Source organism: Schistocerca serialis, chromosome 6 (genome assembly GCF_023864345.2).
Source record: "Schistocerca serialis cubense isolate TAMUIC-IGC-003099 chromosome 6, iqSchSeri2.2, whole genome shotgun sequence".
Classification (NCBI taxonomy): domain Eukaryota; kingdom Metazoa; phylum Arthropoda; class Insecta; order Orthoptera; family Acrididae; genus Schistocerca; species Schistocerca serialis.
Window position 1 is genome coordinate 344,279,912 of NC_064643.1, and position 25,211 is coordinate 344,305,122.

A 25,211-nucleotide genomic window follows, 5' to 3' on the forward strand; every position below is an offset into this window, starting at 1 on the left:
GTTGACAACTGCCGGAGTGGTTAGTGCACTTGGACGAGATGCAGTCCGTCGCTCCGTCACCACCTACACGTGCTCGATGGGATTCTTGTCGGGAGAATGAGCAGGCTAGTCCATTCGCCTAATATCCTCTCGTTCCAAGAGGTTCTCCACCTGCGCTCTTCCATGCGGTCGCGCACCTCTGGAGAGACACCCATAGGGAAGGAATTTAGTGCCACAATAATGTTAACTAGTGTGCGTACCGTATTCAAAGATTTGTAACTCAGTACGCTCATGTAACGTTCCGCCTCCCCACACAATAACATCTGGACCATGTTCGACAATGCTGGAGGTGCCCTCATACCGCAACAGGTGGTAAAACATAGTGCACCCAGAAACATTGTCGAACATGATCGTTTTGGTGGACCAGGTGTTATTGTGTGGGAAAGCATAACACTGCATGAGCTTACTCAGTTACGAATCTACGAACACGATATTCTCATCGATCAGCGTTTAATGTGACGTTGTACTCGTTCTTCACATGCGTCTCTTCATGGGTGAGTACGGCGCTGACTTCGTATTCATGGATGACAATGCGCGACCGCATCGAACAGCGCGTATGGAGATCTCGGAACGAGAGGACACTCGGCCCGTTCCCCCGACTTAAATCTCAAAAAAATGTTCAAATGTCTCTGAGCACTATGGGACATAACTTCTGCGGTCATCAGTCCCCTAGAACTTAGAACTACTTAAACCTAATCAACCTAAGGACATCACACACCTCCATGCCCGACGCAGGATTCGAACCTGCGACCATAGAGGTAGCGCGGTTCCAGACTGCAGCGCCTAGAACTGCTCAGAGACCCGGCCGGCACTTAAATCTCATTCAACACATGTGGAAAGAGTTAGGAGACATACCGGGTGATCAAAAAGTCAGTATAAATTTGAAAACTTAATAAACCATGGAATAATGTAGATAGAGAGGTAAAAATTGACACACATGCTTGGAATGACATGGGGTTTTATTAGAACAAAAAAAAAAAAAACAAAGTTCACAAAATGTCCGACAGATGGCGCTGGACAGCAAAACGTCAGTGACTGCGCATGACAATCGTGTATAAAAGGAGCTGTAATGAGAGAGAGTATCAGATGCGCCAGCAGACGCAGCATGTTGGCGTTACCTGAAAAGGCGCTTTTAGTGAAGCTGTGTTATCAGAATCGGGAATGTGCTAGTTCAGCGTTACGATCCTATCGCCTTTGGAAAGGGATTCGAATGGGTAAAGGTCCACTGACAAATGCAGCTGTGGCGAGAATGATTTCGAAGTTCGAAGCCACGGGTTGTTTAGACGATAGACCTCGTAGTGGCCGACCGAGCACAAGGCGTAATGCTGCTGAGACAGTTCAGGAAGAAATGGAGACTGTAGCGGGTTCGTCTATGTACGGGGAAGTCAGAGCTCGTGCAGTCGCACGTCGCACCGGCATTCCATACACTACTATTTGGTTGGCACTTAGGCGTACCCTCCGATGCTATCCGTACAAAATACATCGGGATCATGAACTGTTACCTGGCGATTTAGTGAAGCGGAGGGCATTTGCGGTGTGGGCGTTTCAAAAGATGGCGGAAGATGACGATTGGTTGAGTAACGTGTTGTGGACCGACGAAGCTCATTTCACGCTCTGAGGGTCTGTCAACGCCCAGAACTGCAGAATTTTGGCTACCGAAAATCCTAGAACTGTCGTGGAAACTCCATTGCACGACGAGAAAGTCACGGTATGGGTTGGATTTACCAGATCTACCGTTATTGGGCCTTTTTAGTTCGAGAAAATGCGTGATTCTGGCTTTGTAACTGCTACCGTGACGGGTGAGAGGTACGCCGATATGTTACAGAATCGCATCATCCCCAGCCTGGTTGATAAACACCTGCTGGAAAGTACGATGTTTATGCAGGATGGTGCTCCTCCCCATATTGCTAGACGCGTGAAAGATCTCTTGCGCGCGTCGTTTGGTGGTGATCGTGTGCTCAGCCGCCACTTCCGTCATGCTTGGCCTCCCGGGTCCCCAGACCTCAATCCGTGCGATTAGTGGCTTTGGGGTTACCTGAAGTCGCAAGTGTATCGTGATCGACCGACATCTCTAGGGATGCTGAAAAACAACATCCGACGCCAATGCCTCACCATAACTCGGACATGCTTTACAGTGCTGTTCACAACGTTATTCCTCGACTACAGCTATTGTTGAGGAATGATGGTGGACATATTGAGCATTTCCTGTAAAGATCATCAACTTTGCTTTGTCTTACTTTGTTATGCTAATTATTGCTATTCTGATCAGATGAAGCACCATCTGTCGGACATTTTTTGAACTTTTGTATTTTTTTGGTTCTTATAAAACCCCATGTCATTCCAAGCATGTGTATCAATTTGTACCTCTCTATCTACATTATTCCGTGATTTATTCAGTTTTCAAATTTATACTGACTTTTTGATCACCCAGCATCATACTTTCACATGCATTGACGACCATCCACCAGTTGTCAATCACGCTGGTGGACGAATGGAATCCCCTGCTCCAAGAACTGCTTACCAACCTTTTGCCCAGCATGGACGCACACAGCAAAGCACGCAATGCCGTCCGTGGTGATCCCATCTCCGTCCTACCTTTTGTAATGTCCAGGGCACCATGATAAATCTACATCTACATCTACATTTATACTCCGCAAGCCACCCAACGGTGTGTGGCGGAGGGCACTTTACGTGCCACTGTCATTACCTCCCTTTCCTGTTCCAGTCGCGTATGGTTCGCGGGAAGAACGACTGTCTGAAAGCCTCCGTGCGCGCTCTAATCTCTCTAATTTTACATTCGTGATCTCCTCGAGAGGTATAAGTAGGGGGAAGCAATATATTCGATACCTCATCCAGAAACGCACCCTCTCGAAACCTGGCGAGCAAGCTACACCGCGATGCAGAGCGCCTCTCTTGCAGAGTCTGCCACTTGAGTTTATTAAACATCTCCGTAACACTATCACGGTTACCAAATAACCCTGTGACGAAACGCGCCGCTCTTCTTTGGATCTTCTCTATCTCCTCCGTCAAACCGAACTGGTACGGATCCCACACTGATGAGCAATACTCAAGTATAGGTCGAACGAGTGTTTTGTAAGCCACCTCCTTTGTTGATGGACTACATTTTCTAAGCACTCTCCCAATGAATCTCAACCTGGTACTCGGCTTACCAACAATTAATTTTATATGATCATTCCACTTCAAATCGTTCCGCACGCATACTCCCAGATATTTTACAGAAGTAACTGCTACCAGTGTTTGTTCCGCTATCATATAATCATACAATAAAGGATCCTTCTTTCTATGTATTCGCAATACATTACATTTGTCTATGTTAAGGGTCAGTTGCCACTCCCTGCACCAAGTGCCTATCCGCTGCAGATGTTCCTGCATTTCGCTACAATTTTCTAATGCTGCAACTTCTCTGTATACTACAGCATCATCCGCGAAAAGCCGCATGGAACTTCCGACACTATCTACTAGGTCATTTATATATATTGTGAAAAGCAATGGTCCCATAACACTCCCCTGTGGCACGCCAGAGGTTACTTTAACGTCTGTAGACGTCTCTCCATTGATAACAACATGCTGTGTTCTGTTTGCTAAAAACCCTTCAATTCAGCCACACAGCTGGTCTGATATTCCGTAGGCTCTTACTTTGTTTATCAGGCGACAGTGCGGAACTGTATCGAACGCCTTCCGGAAGTCAAGAAAAATAGCATCTACCTGGGAGCCTGTATCTAATATTTTCTGGGTCTCATGAACAAATAAAGCGAGTTGGGTCTCACACGATCGCTGTTTCCGGAATCCATGTTGATTCCTACATAGTAGATTCTGGGTTTCCAAAAACGACATGATACTCGAGCAAAAAACATGTTCTAAAATTCTACAACAGATCGACGTCAGAGATATAGGTCTATAGTTTTGCGCATCTACTCGACGACCCTTCTTGAAGACTGGGACTATCTGTGCTCTTTTCCAATCATTTGGAACCCTCCGTTCCTCTAGAGACTTGCGGTACACGGCTGTTAGAAGGGGGACAAGTTCTTTCGCGTACTCTGTGTAGAATCGAATTGGTATCCCGTCAGGTCCAGTGGACTTTCCTCTATTGAGTGATTCCAGTTGCTTTTCTATTCCTTGGACACTTATTTCGATGTCAGCCATTTTTTCGTTTGTGCGAGGATTTAGAGAAGGAACTGCAGTGCGGTCTTCCTCTGTGAAACAGCTTTGGAAAAAGGTGTTTAGTATTTCAGCTTTACGCGTGTCATCCTCTGTTTCAATGCCATCATCATCCCGTAGTGTCTGGATATGCTGTTTCGAGCCACTTACTGATTTAACGTAAGACCAGAACTTCCTAGGATTTTCTGTCAAGTCGGTACATAGAATTTTACTTTCGAATTCACTGAACGCTTCACGCATAGCCCTCTTTACGCTAACTTTGACATCGTTTAGCTTCTGTTTGTCTGAGAGGTTTTGGCTGCGTTTAAACTTGGAGTGGAGCTCTCTTTGCTTTCGCAGTAGTTTCCTAACTTTGTTGTTGTACCACGGTGGGTTTTTCCCGTCCCTCACAGTTTTACTCGGCACGTATCTGTCTAAAACGCATTTTACGGTTGCCTTGAACTTTTTCCATAAACACTCAACATTGTCAGTGTCGGAACAGAAATTTTCGTTTTGATCTGTTAGGTAGTCTGAAATCTGCCTTCTATTACTCTTGCTAAACAGATAAAGGTTCCTCCCTTTTTTTACATTCCTATTAACTTCCATATTCACGGATGCTGCAACGGCCTTATGATCACTGATTCCCTGTTCTGCACTTACAGAGTCGAAAAGTTCGGATCTGTTTGTTATCAGTAGGTCCAAGATGTTATCTCCACGAGTCGGTTCTCTGTTTAATAGCTCGAGGTAATTTTCGGATAGTGCACTCAGTATAATGTCACTCGATGCTCTGTCCCTACCACCCGTCCTAAACATCTGAGTGTCCCAGTCTATATCTGGTAAATTGAAATCTCCACCTAAGACTATAACATGCTGAGAAAATTTATGTGAAATGTATTCCAAATTTTCTCTCAGTTGTTCTGCCACTAATGCTGCTGAGTCGGGAGGTCGGTAAAAGGAGCCAATTATTAACCTAGTTCGGTTGTTGAGTGTAGCCTCCACCCATAATAAGTCACAGGAACTATCCACTTCTACTTCACTACAGGATAAACTACTACTAACAGCGACGAACACTCCACCACCGGTTGCATGCAATCTATCCCTTCTAAACACCGTCTGTACCTTTGTAAAAATTTCGGCAGAATTTATCTCTGGCTTAAGCCAGCTTTCTGTGCCTATAACGATTTCAGCTTCGGTGCTTTCTATCAGCGCTTGAAGTTCTGGTACTTTACCAACGCAGCTTCGACAGTTGACAATTACAATACCGATTGCTGCTTGGTCCCCGCATGTCCTGACTTTGCCCCGCACCTGTTGAGGCTGTTGCCCTTTCTGTACTTGCCCAAGGCCATCTAACCTAAAAAACCGCCCAGCCCACGCCACACAACCCCTGCTACCCGTGTAGCCGCTTGTTGCGTGTAGTGGACTCCTGACCTATCCAGCAGAACCCGAAACCCCACCACCCTACGGCGCAAGTCGAGGAATCTGCAGCCCACACGGTCGCAGAACCGTCTCAGCCTCTGATTCAGACCTTCCACTCGGCTCTGTACCAAAGGTCCGCAGTCAGTCCTGTCGACGATGCTGCAGATGGTGAGCTCTGCTTTCATCTCGCTAGCGAGACTGGCAGTCTTCACCAAATCAGATAGCCGCCGGAAGCCAGTGAGGATTTCCTCCGATCCATAGCGACACACATCATTGGTGCCGACATGAGCGACCACCTGCAGATGGGTGCACCCTGTACCCTTCATTGCATCCGGAAGGACCCTTTCCACATCTGGAATGACTCCCCCCGGTATGCACACGGAGTGCACATTGGTTTTCTTCCCCTCTCTTGCTGCCATTTCCCTAAGGGGCCCCATTACGCGCCTGACGTTGGAGCTCCCAACTACCAGTAAGCCCACCCTCTGCGACTGCCCGGATCTTGCAGACTGAGGGGCAACCTCTGGAACAGGACAAGCAGCCATGTCAGGCCGAAGATCAGTATCAGCCTGACACAGAGCCTGAAACCGGTTCTTCAGACAAACTGGAGAGGCTTTCCGTTCAGCCCTCCGGAATGTCTTCCGCCCCCTGCCACACCTTGAGACGACCTCCCACTCTACCACAGGTGAGGGATCAGCCTCAATGCGGGCAGTATCCCGGGCAACCACAGTCGTAGTCCGATCAGGGGATGCGTGGGACGAGCTGGCCGTCCCCGACAAACCCCCATCCGGACCCCCACAGTGATGCCCATTGGCAACAGCCTCAAGCTGTGTGACCGAAGCCAACACTGCCTGAAGCTGGGAGCGAAGGGATGCCAACTCAGCCTGCATCCGAACACAGCAGTTGCAGTCCCTATCCATGCTAAAAACTGTTTTGCAAAGAACGTCTGAACTAATCTACAGAGAGCGCAAACAAATCAACAAAATTTAAACGGTTATTAAAATACAAGATTGCCTAGTAAATGCAGTAATGCTGCTACTTGCGCACTGCTGACACTGCTCGGCGGCGGAAGGAGACTACGCGAATTTACACTATTCAGGTACTAAAACGCGATGCTACACTCTCAAATACTATAATACGCCCGAAATTTATGAATTAAACAATGCAAGTACCAAAAACACGCAAAGAAATTAAGAATTAAACTATGTAACAAATGAGTGAGCTAGGAGTATACGACTTGCTGCTCAGCTTCTTATCCAACGGCGGCAGGGAGCACACTCGCGGTGATTTCAGAGTAGTTACCCTCTTTGTGTCGTTGCGTATTTCCTTCAGCTACATTCTATACTGTAGCAGTTCTTTCTATGTATGGTCCAAGTTTCATCGAGCTGTGCTACTTGGCAGTGACACATCATGCGATAGTTACACAGACTGTTTTTCAAGATTCCGGAGCATTAACTGAGAGTCAGACCTGGACTCGAACCCGGAGTCCTACCTTTCACAGGCAGTACTCTTACCGGTTGAGATAACCAGGCACAATTTACGAACCAGCGTGTCTTCGTAAATGTCTTTAGTATCTAAACGTATACCCTGCAAGCCACGTGATAGCGAGTGATAAACGGTATTCCTGGTACCAATAGTTGATCGCTTCTTTCCCGTTTCATACGTGAATGGCGTGTGCAAAGAATGACTGTCGGGAAACCTCCGTATTAGTTCTCATCGGATTTCTTTCGTTGTGATAATCTTGTGGGACGTATGTGGGAGGAATTATTGTGTTCTCGAATTTTACCGGAACGTGCTCTCTCGGAATTTCAATAGAAAACCCCCCTGTCATGCACAACGCCTCTCTTGTAGCCTCTGCTACTAGAGTTTGTTCATCTCCATAAATGCTCTCGCTCCGAAGAAACGACCCCTTGACGCAACACACCGCTCGTCGTTGGATATTCTCTCTCACTCCTATTTATCCAAGTTGGTAAGGATGCCAGATTGATGAGCAATCAGTCGAACAAATGTTTTTGTAAACCACTTCATTCGTAGATGAATCACATTTCCTTAAGATTCTTACTGTGAATCTCATTGGCGTTTCCTACAATTTGTTTTATGTGGTCATTCCACTTAAGATAGGAAGGAAGGGAGGTTAGCTTAACGTCTCGTCGGCAGCGAGTTCATTAGAAACGGGAAACGTGCTCGAATTGTTTCGAGAATGGGGAAGAAAATAGGTCGCGCCCTTTCAAAGGAACCATACCAGTATTTGCCTGGAGCGATTTAGGCAAACCACGGGAAGCTAAAATCCTGATGGTCGTATACGGATTTAAACAGTGATCCTCCCGAATGAGAGTCAAGTGTTACTCCTAGGTACATCTCATCTCGTCCGTCCGTTTCTTTCTGATGTAAATGAATAAGAAGATATAACGTAATTTGTACTATGCTTCACGTGTCTTATTTGGAACATACTACATACCTAACTGAGGAACAGATACAGACTAGGTTTGCATTTTTGTGAAACTACAAACACAGATGCAATAACATTAGTATATCATAGCATGTAAGCTTTCACGGCCGGCGTCTTCATTAATTAAAACTTCCGGAAGTTTTAATTAATGAACATTAATATAGCTAACGACAAAGACTGTGACAGCTAGTCGCTAAAGTGAAATAAAGCGTGAGCTATTTCGGCGAAGCGCCAACCACCTGCGCCAGGGTCGCACAGCAGGCCCGGAACGAGGTCCGCATGCTGTTAACGGCAGGAATAAAACGCCAAGCTCGTTCATGTCGAATAGCTGGCTGCCGCACGTCTCATTGCAGTCTCCCACCAATATATATATCACACTGCTCAATCTCATCTTCTCCATACATTGAATTTAGTTGGAGAAACAACACCCGTTACTCACAGTAAGTTGGAAATTTTAATTATGCATGTCTGTTTCCATTGAGGCGCTAGCTGTGTAAGTAGATTTATTTAAGCGAACTTATTGCTCTCCTACGCAAACCCTTTGTTTTCCCTCTAATTCTGAATTCTGGTATGCTGCCGCGCCTAAACTAACACATCCCACCCACTGCACACGTAGACTCTCGCCAAATCCTCTCCGTACACAATTTTAACAGGCTCTCTCTATCAGACAATGAAATCCACCCGACCTTTACCCTTCCTACCTCATCTAACCGAGTCCCTCCATCGAGTCTCCCTGGTCCTTTCCCAAATTCTCCTGCTCTTTCCTCCTCTTAATCACTGCCTGGACCTCATGCTAGTTGTATACGACCCATATCGCACGTTTTCTACCACTCACTATCTCACATTCCACACATTTCAAATGTCACCTCTCTTGCTCCACTGATACCCCACACAATACACCATCAGAACCATCCAACGACCCCCTTTCCAGATTATTCCGTCTCGGTGCAAATGTTTCCGATGTTACTGCAGTGAAGTGCTTACCAGGTTTATGTTTAACACCATCAATCTGTGATCATCATAATTTTAAAAGGTTGTGTATATATTTTATCTTTTTCAAGTTTTTAAAAGTATTTTTGAGAATACAAAAGCTTGTGGCTGAAGAGCGACACGTTATACGTCTACAATCCTACCCTCAACAGTGAAAAACGAGGGAGTGAAATAACGATAAAAGAAAGCAAAGAACTCTCCTATGACATCCTCGAACCTACTAAAAAAATGGTTCAAATGGCTCTGAGCACTACGGGACTTAACATCTGAGGTCATCAGTCCCCTAGATCTCAGAACTACTTAAAACTTACATAAGGATATCACACACACCCATGCCCGCGGCAGGATTCGAACCTGCGACCGTAGCGGTCGCGCGGTTCCAGACTGAAGTGCATAGAACCGCTCGGCCACAGCGGCCGGCTAGAACCGACTAAAAATATTAAAATTACTAACAACACGCATATTTTATGTGCCATTGTCCATGCCAGCACACCTGTCATTCGTGCAATTCTCATCTTTTTTCGTACCTTTCTTTTTTTTAATACGTGCGGTCACTGATTGCACAACATGTTTATGAGTACTGTCTCCCCCTCTGAGTTAACTGATCCGAAATATTTGATTCTGTCACATACTAGGAGATATAAGAGTCGGTACGGATGGGAAAAACCGACCGGTTAAAACTGATACCGATATTTCTGAATAACCGGTATTTTTTCGGTTATTTCTTTGGTCTTGGTTATAAAAGGCGTTTTTATTTTCTTCTGATAACCGGATATATTAATTAGACATTGCAGCAGTGCTAAGATTTTTCATTCTGCAATATACTTGTTTGAAGAAAGAGTAATTTTTATTCGTAAAATTTGCATTGCTTTGAAATATTGCGTTATTATAGAAATTGAGAAAAGCGATAAGTGCTGTTTTAATAAAGATGCCGATAGAAACGAGCAACAGATAAATGGCTTGAGAATTGGTGCAGCACTGCTGTTACCGAGCGGTGTAGCCTCTTAGACATGCAGAGTGCAAGACCAGCCCCAACCTGGTCTATACGGTAATTTCTCACTCTCGGCGTTGGACATCCGTCATATTGCAGAACGGCGCCAACCATAGTCTAGAAATATTTTTATGAACTGACGTAGCAGTGAAGTACAGTGCTTTAAATGATTGAAGATTTGTCTGGTATTTTTACGAAACGGAAAAAGAGGAAGGAAATTATGGTAACAGTAATAAATTAAGAACGTAACAACAATTCAGTCGTAGAATACAATAAATATAGAAAGTGAATGATGTGCTGGCTGTGTCTACGTAATATACTTTTATCTGTTTACGGGTCTTGAAAACGGAGAAATCAACGCGAAAAAAATAGAGTTCTTCAGTTTCCATCTTTTAGCACTCATGGTCTCGCGCTAGCTATCTTGCTTCCCGGGCACGGGGTCCTGGGATCGATTCTCGGCGGGGTCAGGGATTTTCACTGCCTCGAGAGGACCGGGTGTTAATGTGTCGTCTTCATCATCGTCATTCATCGTCATTACGGTCGGAGGAAGGCGATGGCAATCCACCTACACTAGGACCTTGCCTAATACGGCGGTGCGGGTCCCCCGCATCGTTCCTCTACGCTCTGTCAAGGAGTATGGGACTTCAGCATCATCATTAGCACTGATATTCACAATGATCAAATAGTGGTATCATCCCCGATTAAAACATAATTTTTGAGCAGATTTTCAAAAAAATTATAATCAACAAGTGAATCTGGTGATTTTTTAAATAGTATTCAACTACTTATCACTTTTCGAGAAAAACAGCGAACAGTGGACGGAAGAACTTTTCTTCTATGTGCCTATTTAATTTAATATTTTGATTCTGTGTTCCTTGAAACTGACAGTCAAAATTTTTCAATCTTTGTTCGATTTCTACGTTTATAATAGGAATAAAAAAGCGAAAATCGGCTATTTTAGAAACCAGATATTTTGAGCGGTTTTAACAGCATGGCTAAACAGGTGTTGAAAGAAAAAAAAACCAATCGACCGAAACCCTGTTGATTCGGCGATAACCGCCATCCCTAGAGTCAGTTCTCCAACTGTTGGAAGTAATTTTAAGCAAGACATTTTAAAAAGTCTCATTCGAATCTTTGTCACTAGCACCTGTCTGAATCACTATAGTCTCCCATTCTACATTCTAAATCTCCCTTACTTATGGTAGCATGATTAGCTAGGTTACCAGCAGAAAACTCCAAGTTTTATCTGAAGTGATATACCACTAAAGCCCCTGACACTGGTTATCTATAGAAGATTCCGATTACCATGTTTTATCCACCTTTCATACATGGTGTCGTTGACGATCAACGTCAAGAAGTTCCCATCGTCACCCAGTGCGTCATTTGTATACGTCGTCCTGTAAGGTCCCCATGGGGGACATCCGAAACTGCTTTCGCAATCCGTTGATTTCTGTCCTTTGAGAACGGCATTCTAATTCTATTTACGAGCAAGTTTTCATTGCAGTCACAAACGACTATAAGCGCTCAAGCAAGGAGAAACACGAATTTCATACCACGCACAAATAAGCCATATGATACACTTTTTCAAGCATCTGTGACCCCTATAATTGGCATTAGACACTGAATTACAGCAGTAAACACGCATTACGGGCTGTAAGGATGAAAGCTCTTAAAGTCTGAAGTAGCGAACGGATGCTGCTGTCAGTCCAAAAAGATGCGAGGCAGGATTAACATAAAATAGAGAAAATTTAAGGAGTGATTTTTAATGATTCAGGTGTTCAGTACTATTCTCTCCCTCCCCCACCTCCCGCCCCCCTCCCTCTTCAAATGGTTCAAATGGCTCTAGGCACTATGGGACTGGGCTCATCAGTCCCATAGACTTAAACTACTTAAGGGGGCTAGGACTTCAAACGGGCCGACATGGAGCGGGACGGGCACAATAGGAAATTTTAATTTCCACTGTGTATACTCCAACACATAACTTCATAAAACTTTGTCAGTATGACCAGGAAGGATTCAAGATTCAGACTCACAGTAGTGGTAGTTCAGAAACATAACAAAATAATTTATTTGCCTGTGAAATTTCGTCATTTGTCCACTTCACTTCACTATTGGCTGCATTTGTTGCTATAGGTACACTTTTCTTCATAGGTATGAGGAATTCTTAGATGAATTTTGCACACCATACAAACCATAGTTACAGGTGTATGAAACTCTAGAATTTTCCAAATCTATTAAAAACTGTGGTAAAAATTGAGATGATTAACTATAAAATTTGAGTTTTTTCTAAACATTAAGGGGCTCCGGAACGCCCTATACTTGCAATGTTAAAATAACGCTTATAAATTACATCTTTCCTCACAAAGTATTTGAGGTAGGAAGTTGAACTTTTTACAGATTATTTATTGGAATATGGGCTACAACTTAACACAGGGATTTTACAAAATTTTAGTTCGGTTATTAAAGATGATTTTTTTTCAATTGTAATGAAAATTCACAAAATTTTTTTACAATTTTTTATTTATATATTCAAAAATATACAGTTTTTTGGAAAAAGACTGTGTTAAATTATGGAGAAGGTACTGTGTAACATTTACTGAAAGTTTGAAACAAATATGTTTGGAAGATCCTTAGAAAACATGTAATTAGTATGAGTAAATAAAAGTTTTGGGAATCGAGCGACAAAGATTGGATTAACTTTTTAGTGCATTCCAGGTCCATAGGATGGATTATCTTCATCCTCTGCAAACTCCTCCTCCAGCTTCCTCTTGTTCCTCCTCCTATTTACTCTTGCTTGTATTTCTAGACTCTTTATAGCCCTGTCTGCAGCCCGAAGGCGTTCCTTGTCTAAAGCAAGCATCGCTCGTTGTTGTATTCTTAGATTTTGCTACCATTTTCTTCAGTTTCAGTTACTGCAACACTGTTACAAAAGGTGGTCATGTATGAACACTTATCACATTTCAGTTGTATTTCACTAGCAAGTCCTACGTGCTTTATTATGGAGAGTTCCAGACCAACTTCACTACAATGAATACATCTTACACAGTTTGAAAAAATTCCTTTGAGAACCGACATATCAAATATTTAATTCACATCCGATTCGCCCATAAAACATTCATAGTTTTCACTCATTGAACCAAGCTTCTTCTGTGAAGTATTTTCTTTCCCACTTTGACTGCTATGGGCAGGTGTACTTGAGAGGTTAGGTTCACTCACTTGGTTATCGTCTTTATTGTTTACAGTAATAACACATACCTTTGGCTTTCCAACATTTCTCCTTTTCTTTAAAGCCTTCAGAGGATTTCTAATAACTTTACTTTTACTCATTATTATACTTCAACAAAACAGAGACTAAGAAACAGAATTAATTACGAATATTTTCGAGATAACGACAGAGTAAATAAACATGAAACAATCGACAATCACACCAGCGATATATATTGAACCATCACAGGTTAGCCACAACACATACTTTATCTCACATCACTAAAATGTACCTGATGAACACGGACGTCAATAATAACACCATTTGACAGCAGTTTAACAGCGCCACAGTGGGTCACGCCCATGTAGAACACATTTCAAAAAAAATTTAAAAATAGTTGTAGTCTTCGGAATTGAATAAATTATATATCTATTAAAAGGTAATAGTCTGCAGATTCAGAAAACGCAAAAAAGTAAAAATTGAACTTTTCATGATTTTGAGCCTTTCCGGAGCCCCTTAAGTTTAAAATGTAACAGCTTATTCATTTTTTCACAAATTAAATAAATTCTAGAGTTTCATACACCTGTAATTATGGTTTGTATGCTGTGCAAAATTCATCGAAGAATCTCTCTTTCTTATGAAGAAAAGTGTACCTATAGCAACAAATGCAGCCATAGTAAGTGAAAAAACGATGGAATTTCACATGTAAAAAAATTATTATGTTTTTGAACTTCCACTGTTATGAGTCTGAATCTTGAATTCTTCCCGGTCATACTGACAAATTTTTATGAATTTATGTGTAAAAGTGTAGGCAGTGGAAATTAAAATTTCCTGTGCTGCCTCTCCTGCTCCAAGTCGGCACCTTTGACGTCCTACCCCCCTTATACCTAAGGCCATCACACACATCCATGCCCGAGGCAGGATTCGAACCTGCGACCGTAGCAGCAGCGCAGTTCCGAACTGAAGCGCCTAGAACCGCTCGGCCACAACGGCCGGCCCCCTCCCTCTCACTTGAGTACAACGCACATAAAGTTCATGCCGTCATATGAAACTGTCAGGTATGCTCTTCTTCAGGATGTTGTTCAACTCGCGCGTCGCATTACCTTCAGTATCGATTATGCAACCAAAGCATTGACCCTTCATGTGAATTTCTGCCCCTTTTCTTTTTGTGGTACGTTTGTATTATTGATATCAAGTCTCGTCACACGTGACGATTTTCTCCAACAAAGAACTGTCTGCGTTTTTCATTTCGATCAAGTCGTGGCTTCATCTGCATCTACACCTACATCTGCATGGATACTATGCAAATCACATTTAAGTGCCTGGCAGAGGGTTCGTCGAACCACCTTCACAATTGTCAATTATTCCAATCCCGTATAGCGCGCAGAAAGAACGAGCTCTGATTTCCCTTATTTTATCGTGGTGATCGTTTCTCCCTATATAGGTCGGTGTCAACAAAATATTTTCTCATTCGGAGGAGAAAGTTGGTGATTGGAATTTCGTGAGAAGATTCTGTCGCAACGAATAACGCCTTTGTTATAATGGTGTTCAGCCCAAATCCTGTATCATTTCTGTGACTCTCTCTCAGAATTGTTGTTGGATGCGACTGTGTCTGCAAGCCTCTCGCTGGTGCATCTCATGGTGCTAGCCTAGCTGCAAACAATCCCATCTCCTCACTCAAGGTACGTGACGTGGCTGTAAGAGCCTGTACAGCCGCGCGATCAGTATATCTGTCCTCTCGGGCACTGGTCCTTACGTTAGTTAGGTTTAAGTAGTTCTAAGTTCTAGGGGACTGATGACCCGAGATGTTAAGTCCCATAGTGCTCAGAGCCATTTGAACCATGTGAACATGGGGTTCGGACGCTTGTCTGCTCTGTAAAGTAGGATAGACGGTAATATGTGGCATCTCTTCCAAAAGAGCTCAATTCTGGTTCACGCACAAGTGTTTTGGAGCACAACTTTCATTGTACATTGTTGAACATCGAACACTGCTGCAGACCACCCGTACGTGTTTACATGTTGACCCAATGGCATCGTCAATTACGATTGCAGTGGTCGTGGGACCATCGGGTTTCGACCATCGATCAACGGAAACGATTCTTCGTGTGACTCACATTTTTGCTACTTTTGGTTGACGGCCGTCATCGAGGTGAACGGCGTCTCGAAATGTGGAGCGCGCCGCGACGCAGGCTGGTTTTTTTTTTTTTTTTTGGTCATCAGTCTACTGACTGGTTTGATGCGGCCCGCCACGAATTCCTTTCCTGTGCTAACCTCTTCATCTCAGAGTAGCACTTGCAACCTACGTCCTCAATTATTTGCTTGACGTATTCCAATCTCTGTCTTCCTCTACAGTTTTTGCCCTCTACAGCTCCCTCTAGTACCATGGAAATCATTCCCTCATGTCTTAGCAGATGTCCTATCATCCTGTCCCTTCTCCTTATCAGTGTTTTCCACATATTCCTTTCCTCTCCGATTCTGCGTAGAACCTCCTCATTCCTTACCTTATCAGTCCACCTAATTTTCAACATTCGTCTACAGCACCACATCTCAAATGCTTCGATTCTCTGCTGTTCTGGTTTTCCCACAGCCCATGTTTCACTACCATACAATGCTGTACTCCAGACGTACATCCTCAGAAATTTCTTCCTCAAATTAAGGCCGGTATTTGATATTAGTAGACTTCTCTTGGCCAGGAATGCCTTTTTTGCCATTGCTAGTCTGCTTTTGATGTCCTCCTTGCTCCGTCCGTCATTGGTTGTTTTACTGCCTAGGTAGCAGAATTCCTTAACTTCATTGACTTCGTGACCATCAATCCTGATGTTAAGATTCTCGCTGTTCTCATTTCTACTACTTCTCATTACCTTCGTCTTTCTCCGATTTACTCTCAAACCATACTGTGTACTCATTGGACTGTTCATTCCGTTCAGCAGATCATTTAATTCTTCTTCACTTTCACTCAGGATAGCAATGTCATCAGCGAATCGTATCATTGATATCCTTTCACCTTGTATTTTGATTCCACTCCTGAACCTTTCTTTTATTTCCATCATTGCTTCCTCGATGTACAGATTGAAGAGTAGGGGCGAAAGGCTACAGCCTTGTCTTGCACCCTTCTTAATACGAGCACTTCGTTCTTGATCGTCCACTCTTATTATTCCCTCTTGGTTGTTGTACATATTGTATATGACCCGTCTCTCCCTATAGCTTACCTCTACTTTTTTCAGAATCTCGAACAGCTTGCACCATTTTATATTGTCGAACGCTTTTTCCAGGTCGACAAATCCTATGAAAGTGTCTTGATTTTTCTTTAGCCTTGCTTCCATTATTAGCCATAACGTCAGAATTGCCTCTCTCGTCCCTTTACTTTTCCTAAAGCCAAACTTATCGTCACCTAGCGCATTCTAAATTTTCTTTTCCATTCTTCTGTATATTATTCTTGTACGCACCTTCGATGCATGAGCTATTAAGCTGATTGTGCGATAATTCTCGCACTTGTCAGCTCTTTCCGTCTTCGGAATTGTGTGGATGATGCTTTTCCGAAAGTCAGATGGTATGTCGCCAGACTCATATATTCTACACACCAACGTGAATAGCCGTTTTGTTGCCACTTCCCCCAATGATTTTAGAAATTCTGATGGAATGTTATCTATCCCTTCTGCCTTATTTGACCGTAAGTCCTCCAAAGCTCTTTTAAATTCCGATTCTAATACTGGATCCCTTATCTCTTCTAAATCGACTCCTGTTTCTTCTTCTATCACATCAGACAAATCTTCACCCTCATAGAGGCTTTCAATGTATTCTTTCCACCTATCTGATCTCTCCTCTGCATTTAACAGTGGAACTCCCGTTGCACTCTTAATGTTACCACCGTTGCTCTTCATGTCACCAAAGGTTGTTTTGACTTTCCTGTATGCTGAGTCTGTCCTTCCGACAATCATATCTTTTTCGATGTCTTCACATTTTTCCTACAGCCATTTCATCTTAGCTTCCCTGCACTTCCTATTTATTTCATTCCTCAGCGACTTGTATTTCTGTATTCCTGATTTTCCCGGAACATGTTTGTACTTCCTCCTTTCATCAATCAACTGAAGTATTTCTTCTGTTACTCATGGTTTCTTCGCAGCTACCTTCTTTGTACCTATGTTTCCCTTCCCAACTTCTGTGATGGCCCTTTTCAGAGATGTTCATTCCTCTTCAACTGTACTGCCTACTGCGCTATTCCTTATTGCTGTATGTATAGCGTTAGAGAACTTCAAACGTATCTCGTCATTCCTTAGTACTTCCGTATCCCACTTCTTTGCGTATTGATTCTTCCTGACTAATGTCTTGAACTTCAGCTTACTCTTCATCACTATTATATTGTGATCTGAGTCTATATCTGCTCCTGGGTACGCCTTACAATCCAGTATCTGATTTCGGAATGTCTGTCTGACCGTGATGTAATCTAATTGAAATCTTCCCGTATCTCCCGGCCTTTTCCAAGTATACCTCCTCCTCTTGTGATTCTTGAACATGGTATTCGCTATTACTAGCTGAAACTTGTTACAGAACTCAATTAGTCTTTTTCCTCTTTCATTCCTCGTCCCAAGCCCATATTCTCCCGTAACGTTTTCTTCTACTACTTCCCCTACAACTGCATTCCAGTTGCCCATGACTATTAGATTTTCGTCCCCCTTTACATACTGCATTACCCTTTCAATATCCTCATACACTTTCTCTATCTGTTCATCTTCAGCTTGCGACGTCGGCATGTATACCTGAACTATCGTTGTCGATTTTGCTCTGCTGTCGATTCTGATTAGAACAACCCGGTCACTGAACTGTTCACAGTAACACACCCTCTGTCGTACCTTCCTATTCATAACGAATCCTACACCTGTTATACTATTTTCTCCTGCTGTTGATATTACCCAATACTCATCTGACCAGAAATCCTTGTCTTCCTTCCACTTCACTTCACTGACCCCTACTGTATCTAGATTGAGCCTTTGCATTTCCCTTTTCAGATTTTCTAATTTCCCTACCACGTTCAAGCTTCTGACATTCCACGCCCCGACTCGTAGAACGTTATCCTTTCGTTGATTATTCAATCTTTTTCTCTTGGTAACCTCCCCCTTGGCAGTCCCCTCCCGGAGATCCGAATGGGGGACTATTCCGGAATCTTTTGCCAATGGAGAGATGATCATGACACTTCTTCAATTACAGGCCACATGTCCTGGATACACGTTACGCGTCTTTAATGCAGTGGTTTCCATTGCCTTCTGCATCCTCATGTCGTTGATCATTGCTGATTCTTCCGCCTTTAGGGGCAATTTCCCACCCCTAGGACAAGAGAGTGCCCTGAACCTCTATTCGCTCCTCCGCCCTCTTTGACAAGGCCGTTGGCAGAATGAGGCTGACTTCTTATGCCGGAAGTCTTCGGCTGCCAATGCTGATTATTTACCAAAAAATGAGGCAGTGGCTGGGATCGAACCCGGGACCGAAGACGTTTTGATTATGAATCAAAGACGCTACCCCTTTTTTTTTATTGTATTTTACTAAAATATACATTTCAAGTATTCAACAGTACAATTAATGATTAAACCATTTGCAACATTAAAAAAAGAACCAGTTTTAAACTATTTATATGCTAAATATGTCTAATACAGTAATAATGGTAAAACAAACTTTAAAAGTGGTTACAGTATAAACTTTGCTCAAGATAACTGAGATTATTCTAGGTGCAAATTATTGTCACCCAATCAGTGGGTTTGTCTACAAAGTTGAATTCACTGTTTAATTTGTAAACTGTCCATTGAATAAAAAATAATAGCATATTTAATACCAGTTTTCTTGACTATGAACCAGTTTAAATACAATCCAATTAAACACATACAAAAAAAAAAAAAAAAAAGTTCCGGAAGCAAGGTTAAAGTAAATAATAATAAGGAACCAAGTGACTTTTATTTTTCCTCTGTTCGTTCTCGTTCAAGGTGTTGTAGTGGTTTCACATATTTAACCAACACCCATTCTTTCAAAAATGATCTTCAGCATGTTGCCATAGTGCTTCTTATGGTTGCGATACGTGCTGATTTTTGCATATTCACACTTCATGTAAACGCGGAATTCTATCTCGTTGTCCGACCCAAGTGTGTGGATGACATAACTAACATATTTTCCCAGTAACCAGCTAATGGCGTTGGTTTTTAATTTCGGAAAGTATGTCATGTCCGGTCTCAGGAGGAGCGACGGCGTTATATATTGCGTAGAGGATCTGGTGAGAAAGGCGATTTGTTGCCTGATCCAATTCCAGTTATGCACATTGCCACCACAGGTGAATCTGTGGCTGAGTGTATCCACCAGATTGCATTTTCCACAAAGGTGTGTCTGGTTTAAACCGATCCCATATAGTCTCTCGTTGGTGCTGATGACATTATTAACTGTTTTGTACCATGCGGAAATAGCGTCTGTAGATAGCCCGGCATAGTTGATGTTCCGCCATACAGCTTTCCAGTCACAATTTGGGAATTTCGTTTCAATTTTGTTTCTACCCTCATTTAACTTCCTTTCAAGTATGATGTCGCGCGCTGTGATACGTGTGTTGCTTCTGATTTCGTCGCTAAGATAACTTGCTTCGAGGAAAAAGTTCCTCACATACTGCAGACGGGCATTAATCCTTCGCACATCAATCGGTGCTTGCAGGCTATGGGGTGTCACAGCCTCAAAGAGCTTTGCGGTTATACATTGTGGAAGTTCTCTGAGTATATGGAAAGTCCGTTTGAGGAACAGAGCAGACGCTTTATTGCCAATATGCACCAGACCGAGGCCCCTGTTTCTGACATCCAGTATAACCGTAGTCGCATCAACCCTGAATATGTCTCCTCCCCATAAATAATTGGTAACAGTGGACATGATCCCTTTCGCTACTAGTTTAGGGATTGGAAATACCTGCGCAGTGAAATACGCTTTAGACAAAACGCAGGAGTTGATGAATCTGACTTTTTGCACCAGGTCCATAGTTCGATGGATGTTCTCCATTACAGCACCATGAACTTTCCTCCTAGTTTCCGTCCAGTTAAAAGCAGCCATCCGCATCGGACATGCCATTAAGGTGATTCCCAAAGTTTTATGTTTGTTGTCTTGTTTTGCCCATGCCAGTCGAAGGTGATCTAGGCCCCGTAGATTCAATATTTGACTTTTGTTTTCATTTACTGTCGCTCCCGACGCTAGACAATATCTTTGGATTTCTCTTTCCAGTGTAACTGTCTCCTCCTTATTCCTTATTACAACGCCCACGTCATCAGCATAAGCTCGTATGACAGTTTTCTCACCACTCAATGTTATGCCTGTTAATCTTTCGTGGACAGTGCGGAGGAAGGGCTCTAAAGATACTGAAAATAAAAACATTGATAAGGGACTGCCCTGTGGAACCCCTCGCCTTATCTGTATGGGTTTAGATGTTTGGCCATTGATTGCTATTTTCGCATTTACACCTGTTGCAATATTCCTTAGCATGTTCACAATCTGGGGGTGGAAAGCCATTCTTGACAGCGTCGCAAAGAGGTATCTATGACTAACGCGGTCAAAAGCTTTGTTGAAATCTATGAAGATTAAAGCACATTTTATACTTGTCACTGAGGTAATTGCAATGACGTCTCTGTATGCAGATAGACTTTCGAATATCGTTCTGGTCGGAGAGCAAGATTGGTGATGACTCAATATTTTGTTGGAAAAGGCAGAGAGTCTTTTGTTGATAATACGCGAAATTATTTTGTAATCAGAATTTAGTAGCGAAAGAGGCCGAAAATTGTTTAAGTTGGTTTTGCCTTTACTCTTAGGAATCAGTACTATTTTACTTTCCTTAAACTCTGCAGGGACCGGTTTTCCGTTCAGGACCTCATTTGCCATGGAAGTGATCTTGTCCCCAATTATAGACCAGTAGCGGGCATAAAACTCCACAGGGAGGCCATCAAGTCCCGGAGATTTGTTGAGAGGTGAGTTACGCACTGCCTCATGCGCTTCATCTTTAGTAATAGGTGACAGGATGTCAGCGTTGTCTGTTCCCGACAATTGTGGACCTAAAATAGTGAGAAAGTCCTCGAGAGCTGCATCTTCCACTGTGGTAGGGGCATATAAGGTTTCATAGTACCTGTGGACTTCGTCCAGTATTTGTTTCTGGCATGTGAGCCTCGTACCAGTATGCGTCTGGACTTCATCAATTAAAGTTTGACGTCTGTTTTTAGCATGCCGCACCAAGTGATACAGAGAAGCTGTTTCATCTGCTACGACTGATGTGGCTTTCGATTTAATTTTGAGTCCCTCCATCTGTTGCCGTTTAATGCTTAATAACTTGGCTTTTATTTTTTTGATATCATTTAGACGAATTACGTCATCATGGGCCTGTTGATATAAGTCTCTTAAAACTTTATAATAAAACTCCATTGTATTCCTCAACTCCCTGTGCCTGGCTGCACTATACTGCATGACAACTTTCCGCAGCCTTGGTTTAGCCCTCCTTGTCCACCAGTCTATGACTGTTGGGTGCTTGTCTTCTGTGCGGAGGCACATAGTCCACGCAAACCTTATTTCCTGTTCCAGTTCTTCGTCAGTTAAAACAGAGATATTTAAGTTCCATTGGCCTCTGAATCGACGGGTTGGTTGTACACTTAGATTAAAGCAAGTTAAAAGTGTACTGTGATCGCTAAAATACACTGGAATAGTCTCAACGTTTAATAAATAATTTTGCAAATTTGGTGACACGTAAATTCTATCTAGTCTGCTGCGGGAGTGGCTGGTTATATACGTGAACCCGACTGACGTCGGGTGCTGAAGTTCCCACACATCCTTAAGGTGTAGATCACTTACTAATTTTTTCAACTGTGGCGAGTAGTTGAAGTTGGGTTGTTGATCTTTCTGGTTTAAAACACAGTTAAAATCTCCACCTAGTATAAGAGAACACGGATTTTTCCTCAATAAATAAATCAGTTCATCTTGAAAAAACTTCGCACGATCCAATTTGTGGGAAGTTCCTGATGGGGCGTAAAGGTTAATCACTGTCACATCGAAAAGTTTTATGCCTATGGCTCTTCCTGATTCTAGTCGTTCGATTTCAGTCACCGGAATGCCTTCCCGTATAAAAATGGCTGTACCGATATTGGCTTCCGTAGAAACATTAACAATTTCAAAAAAGCCTGGGATCCGAAATTCCGTTATCGCAACTTCTTGTAGCAACGCGATATCTGTTCCGGACTGGTACAAGAATTCCTTTAGTGCTGCCAATTTCAAGGGTGACTGTATTTTATTAATGTTAATAGTAGTAATGCTATAAGCTTGCAGCACAGACATACCGGAAGAAGCTATTTGGGATGAGGTTCGGTATGATTATAGCAGCAAACGTGCTTCCCTACACGGCACGATCTTTACAAGCTGTGTGCCCATTACATGTACTAACTGCCTAGAAAATTTGCACTGCTTTTAAACAAATAGCTTGAGAAGAAAAGTATCCTGAAATCCTGACAATGCATTGCTATAAGTCACTGTGGCCATTCTCTTTCTCCTCGTCAGTGTTGGACCTGATGACTTCATATTTGATATTTTTTTTCTTGATGTCTTTCTTCTCTGGTGTGACTTTCGCTTGATGACGCGTGACAGCAAGGCCCGGTGTCTGTCGCAGCCGCCGGCGGTGGCTAAATGGGGCAACGGCCGTGGCTTGCGAGTCGTCAATGTTTGGTTCCGGCGTGGTGTCTGCTGTGTTGTTTTGCTGGCGAGGCGGTGATGCTTGTGTATTTCCTCCTTCGGCGCGGCGTTGCGCTTCGGAGTCAGCAGGTTCTTTACCTGGTACTTCCTCGTACGGTTCGCACTGTATGGGTTGTGCACTTGATGCGGTTATTTCAGCCGTGACCTCAGGCTCAGGGTCACATTTCCGTGAAAAATCAATACCCGCTGCGTTACTATCTGTTCGTGGCGGTGTAAGTCCTTGTGCGGAAGTGGGAGCCACATCGACCTTCATTCCATCTCCTTTTTCCACTTCCAACAGATCTTTAGGACTGGGCTTCGGCCTCCTGGCAACGGGTGTTTCACAGGAAGAGTCCTCATCAACATTTCTTTCAGTGTCCTCTAGAGGACGCTTTTTTGTGGGAATCTCGCTGTCACGGGACGGAATTTCAGCAGTTAATGCAGGTTTTAAAGACGGAAAGTCATTAACATTAAGTGCAACATTTTCAGAGGTCCACGACCGCCGCTGGCTCTGTTGTATTACTGGCTGGCAACAAATCGTTGAGTGTCAATTTCCGGCGTTGCGTAAGGTTACTCGTTAGCACAAATACACGGCGTGGGCAGTCCTGACGGAGGTGACCAGACTCGTTACATACATGACATGTAGGGGTTTGCCCTGAGTACATAACATGCGCCTTGTGCCCGTCAACAAAGATGTGGGAGGGAATGTTTGCCTTCACTTCCATCTCCACGGAGCGAATGCCGTTAAAGCACTGCAGCTTGAAATGCGAAGCCCACCTTTCGTTGACTATTTGCCTGACAACCCCATACTTTGAAAGGACATCTTTAATTTTCGAATTGTCTACTTCTATGGGAATATTCAAGACCCTAACATTCTTAATTACAGACTCGGAATTCCGGAGTTTGACAGTACTTTTAGTACCATCACGGTGTATAAATTCCGTTTCATAACCAAATTTTGCCAGAAAGCGGTCTACACTCGCGGAATCGTTAAACTTTACAAAAATGCAGTATTCATCAGAGTCCAGCTGCATGGTATGAACAGATTCAGAATGAAGGCCAATTACCTCGGTAATCCAGTCGTGTATTTCAAGTGCAGAGGGCTGTACTCGACGGGTGTACTTGTCGAAGGTGAAAATCACGGTGTTTTTTCTCACGGAGTTTGCCATGGTGTTCTGCAGCGAAGAAATCTCGGACAACGCCGAAATCCCAACGGCACTTCGTAGAAAGATGACACGAAAGAAGACCAAATGCTCAATTGATAACGCTTAATTCACGTGCAAAACGTCAATAAACGAGCACAAAACACGAAAACACTGGCGTAAACACTGAACGTTCACGGAGCAAACTTGAGGAGCGTGCGACCGCTGCGGCAGCTAATGCCAGACTGCGAGACTAGGGGTTGAAAGTCCGGGCAAGCTGGTAGGGGAAGTGTTATACGAGGGGAGACAGTCTCTTGCGTTCACATGGTTACCTGTGGTAGTAAATCGAAGACACGCTGAAAGCTGCGAGCCACTTCCATCATGCTTGATTTCTCCCCTGACGGCGATGTCGTCTTCCAGCAGTATAATTGTCCGTGTCTCGGAGTCAGAACCATGCTGCATTGGTTGACTCGGCGACCAAATTTGCTTGATGTAAATCCTATGGAACGCATTCGGGTCGCTGTCGGGTGCCATCACCGCGAACGCATATCAGCGGCCCGTTATTTACGCAGATTGCATGACCTGTGCTTAGACGTCTTATACCACATACCTGCACAAACCTTTCAAACTGTCGGATCCGTGATACGCATTATCAGTGAAGTATTTCGGCCCAAAGATGGACAAACAAGCCGTCAGGCGGTCATAACGTTTTGGCTCACCAGTCTGTATAGAGAGGAAGCTCCCCCCCCCCCCCCCCCCCCTCTCCGCCGTCCCCACCTACCCCATTGCCCGGCACTCTGCTCATAGTTCGAATAGACGACAGATGATGTCAGGCAGGTCACCCTTCCTGTTTTCATATCTTTGTCCGTGATCAGGCCGAGCGGGCTGAGCCTGAGGCAGTCCGGAAGGCTGCGACGTGGTGAAGAGGGGCTTCCCTTGTCTCTCTGTGTCACTTCAGTGGGCTGCTTGTCACCAGCCCGTAGGGAACAAAAAACCGCGCTGATAATTATATTGTCAGGGCTTGTCGCGTGGGACTTTGCCTCAAGCTTTCGGGATTGCAGTTTATTGTCGTGAGTTCGCGTGACTGAAGTTATGATGCAAGACGCGGCC